We start from the raw sequence: 4,894 nt of genomic DNA, 5'->3' as shown, positions 1-4,894 counted from the left end.
AATTATGTAATTGAAGTTAATTATTGTAATTGATATTATATCTGAAATCAATAAAGTGTATAGAAAAAACAAAACAAATATCATACTTTTCTAATAATAACGTATTCATTATATATAGACCTAAGGGAATTCTTAATAAATTGAGTTAATTGGGTAAATGAGATTTTTTCAAAATCTAATTTTAGTCGGAATTAAATGATGGCATCATAACACCAACCCGGGCCCCTTGTTAGATCTATTCATATTTCATTTTGTCTCCGAAGTCTATTAGCACTTTCAAAATTCACCTTTTTTACATATGTGTAAGGGTTAGAGATCCGGTTTCCATCGATGTTGTACTAGTATCTATCGACTCTGATGTGTTTCACACGCTAGTCTTTGTAAACTACAGTGTATTTTATATCTCCTTATGCGGTGTTTTTGTTGAACTAATGTTCTATATGAGACCAGGGGTCTGACCAGTGTGGTGTGTAGCGACCCTGGAGTTTACTTCCCAGTATTGGCTGCAAAATCTCTGACCAATGCTTAGTACTGCCTTGGTCTTATATCATGTTCCCTCCATGGCTTCACTTGAATCTTTAGTCCAGGGCTATTCCTACTGGCTTAATATCTTTGGAGAAGGTTATGGCTTCATCTTTTATACTGGGTCCGAAATAGTTAAATTTGGAACCGAACTGTAAAGGGTAGGGTATTTTAACTCATTTTGATCACCATCTTTCTTACGTTCAGATTTTTTTTATTTTTAAATGAGTTGTATAGTAATTTTGATGAAGGCTGATATTGGATAATGGGCGTGTGATGAACATTAAACTATGTACAACATAATTGAAAATAATTTGTATTCAACTTAATTATTAAACCTGAAAATATAGTTTTGTAAAGATTGATTCTTGAAAAGTAACATTTTTCAACGATAAAAAGTAACAAGAGAAATATAAAATAAGTTCGATTATTCATTTTTATTTTAGGTTAATTTTATATATCACGAAAAAGTTTCTACGAAGTTTTTCTATACGTGTGAAAATAGAAATACATCCTAGCTATAATATTATAATGTTATCTACTGAAAGTAATCTATTTATAATATTATCTATAAAGGTACCAATAGACGGATGGGAAATACAATTTGAAACTATTTATTGTAGTTGGTGTTATTCTTGTTGTCCTTGGCGTTGTAATAAATAATCCATACAGTGCAGTAACAGTTTTACAGATTATTTTGAAAGCTCATTTGTAAGTTGGTTGGTATTCGAACCCGGGACCTTAACCTTTGCGGGCACCGTCTACAAATTGTAGAATTTTCCATAGCTTTAATTATTTAGGTATTGTTTCATGTATGTTACGTACCAGAATTTTATACAAACCTTTCACAATTATTTAAACAGTCATGTTTTATGAATGTTCAAATGTGTATCATTGGTTGAACTGATTAAATTGATAAAGCTTCAAAATGTATGTTCTTGAGTAATATGACAACTTAAAAACAAGGATTTCATGATAACTTTCAACGGAATCGTTAGAAAAATTTGAATTTCCTTTTCGCGCCCAAACTAGCCCTTTTTTCTAAGTAAACCTTTTCCTTTTTAATCATGCCAATTAATCAACGTAATTTAATAAACTATAATAGAATGACTAAAAATTTATGATTGGTGGTACAAAGGAGTAGTGCATGTTAAATACTCCGTTAATGTAGAAATATAAAGCGTAGAACGTATGTAGAAAGGTGTTTAGTGACCGTTATTTAATGATTATTTGGAGATCGTGAGATGCCCTGAAGATGATCGCAATAAAGATCGAAACGTTGGCACGATAAAGAAAATGTTTTTCTGAAACCTACGTCACACCAGACCGCATCTCACGATCTCCAAATAAGTATGTAGAAATCTTGGTAGAGGAAAAACAGTTGAAATTAAATACAGCAAAGTATATCCTTTGCTTTTGTATTTTTACGGTTCGTAGAAAAATTATTCCTCTTTCCTTCCAACATCGTACAAGGTGCCATACGAAGACTTGTACATAAACAAAACACGGATGTAGAATTCACACCAACACTCCTAAACCGACAAGAGCTGATGAAACTATGCAAAATCTTTTCAAGACTACTTGTCAAACAGAATCAAAAAATATATACATGTTTGGCAGTTGTTATATGTTGTTTTAATTTACAATACAAAGGTATTAATAATTATTATAGTAGTTTAGATGTTGGTATACTGCCAATTTCTAAAAACATCATTATTGCGTTATAGAGTTATTCAGCACATAAGTAGTAAGTTTTAATTTTATCCATAACCTACAACATTTAGGTTAGTGAAACTATCTTTTGTTTAGCACTTCCCCATATGTAAAAAAGATAATTAAAAAAAAAAGATAATTAAAAAAAATCATTTAACGTTTTGGTAGCTTAAGTTGAGTAGTTCGTAGTATCAGGGTAGCAAGTATGATTTACGAAGCTTGTATACTGAATATAACGATTACGTTTTTGTAATTGGATGTCTTAGAATGTGGCAAACCAGAAAAAAAGTGTCTTAGATTTGTTTTTTTACTTTACATGACACCATCCTTGTCATACAATAATAAACACGGCCGAAGGGCTTCTTCATAGAATTATTACCCTAAGCACCACAAGAACATATATATATATACAAACATATCCTCCATAACAAGCACTTTCCTAAACACTTAATCAACAGAATAATCACCAACTACAACTCAACACTAACACCATCCACTATTACTAATAACGTGTGGTGTTTAGTGACCGTTAGTCAATGATTATTCGGTGATCGTGAGATGCGGTCTGGTGTGACGTAGGTTTTAGAAAAACAGTTTCTTTATCGTGCAACGTTCGATCTTTATTGAGATCATCTTCCGTGCCCTGGGATTTATAAACACTGTTTGAATTTTACCAGTACATGTAGGATGTGGAAAAAAATATGAATTTATAGAATGCTAGAAAATTTTAGATTTAAAAAAAGAATGAATTTACACAATGCTAGAAAATTTTAGATTGAAAAAAATTATACAATGCTAGAAAATTTTAGATTAAAAAAGTATGCAATGATAGAAAATTTTAGATTAAAAAATGAATATATACAATGCTAGAAAATTTAAGATTGAATTAAAGTATTGAACCAAAAATTTTCTAGCATTGCATAATTTTTTTTAATCTAAAATTTTCTAGCATTGTATAAATTCATTTTTTTGACATCCTACATGCATTTGTTGTTTATACCAACCATGTTTATAAATTCCAGGCCCTGAAGATGATCTCAATAAAAATCGAAAGGTTGATCCGATAAAGAAAATGTTTTTCTTAAACCTACGTCACACCAGACCGCATTTCAGGATCTCCAAATAATCATTTCTTCACATACTTTCCGTAATGACACGGCCTGTTATGAGATTATGCCGGGTATCTTCAGGGAAATAGGTGGTATAAGAAAAGGCATGGCGTGTTTTATCATAAAAGTATGAGAATTTCCAAACCGGCGGTTCGGTTGACTCCGAAGGAAGTGTAAGGGGGTTGCCGGAATCGCCCTTTGCATTATGCATTAACCCTCCGCCCTATGAATATGATGACTCCCGGCCAGTAATAAGAACGGATAGCCCTGAAGTCCCGAATTCTATCCGTTAACGCCTCCACGCAGGGGTCAGCCTTGTATTTTTTCCCTTGCCCTTTTACGCCGCATTACTGTCCCTTCCACGGTTTGAGTCACACCGTTTCTGCATTTCTCAACCCTCGCCTGGGGGTGGATGAATAAAAAAGGGATAAAAGGAAAGGTGGCTGGGCATTTGAGGTATTGTGCCGAGGCTTATTCCTGTTTATGCGATTTTACCGATATATTCCCAAGGGCTTCTCGATACTTTATGTAAAATACAATGTTATTTCCCTGCGGACTATTGAGACCGTTCATGTTACTCGCTAGTTTTTAAAAAGACGACTTACCCATTCCCAGTTAAAATTACTAACTTTTTTATGAGCCTTTTCAATTAAAATAATTACAATACTGCTATATATTTTTACATTTGTATGTGTATTTTTTTAAATAATATTATCTATACAAATAATATGAATTGTAGTATCATTTGATGTCACCAATTTATTTACAAATATCCCCGTTAAAAAAGATACTAAACTAATAGAACAAAAGCTTATGGAGAACTCTATTAACAAATTTCAATTAATTAATCTTTATGTAAGGCATTGGTTGAGATAAAAAGGTCCACCTGGCCGGTTGGATGGCAAATGGCAAAAAGGAGGGAAAATTCGAAAATGTGAGGTCGAGGTGAGCAGTTAGTATCCTAGTGGATCGAAATCACGACAGCAGAAGTGGTAGAGCAGCGGCGTATTTAACCGAAGGTCGTGGGTTCGAATCTCGCTCATGACACTGACTTTTTTACTTCAACCAATGCCTCACATAAAGATGGCACTAACTTTTTCATTTCAGATTGATAAAATATTTCAGAATTGATAAAAGATTAATTAATTGAAAGATGATATTTCGTCAATCGGACTACGAAATCTAATGAACATTAACTAATTTGTAAATAATAATATTATACACACGCTTAAATATACGTCTATTTCTAATTATTTATTATTATTATTATTATTATTAAATTTAATAATAAATTTTATGAAATGAAACGGTTGCCAATGGGGTCGCCATTTCCCTACTTTGTTCCTAATTATTCATGGAGAACTTCGAAAAAATGCTATTCAAATCAAGTAACAAATTAATTTAATATGTCCTTTCTTTGGAAACGCTATGTAAACAATATTTCTGTGTATGGTCTGGAACGTTGGCGGATCTAAAATAATTCCTAACTCTTTACACCGTACTGGTAAATAAATTTGATATTGGAAATAAAAAAAAAGGTGGTTGTTTAA

This window comes from Cimex lectularius, unplaced genomic scaffold (genome assembly GCF_000648675.2).
Source record: "Cimex lectularius strain Harlan isolate CLEC.00 unplaced genomic scaffold, Clec_2.1 scaffold271, whole genome shotgun sequence".
Lineage (NCBI taxonomy): Eukaryota > Metazoa > Arthropoda > Insecta > Hemiptera > Cimicidae > Cimex > Cimex lectularius.
This window is presented reverse-complemented; position numbering follows the sequence as displayed.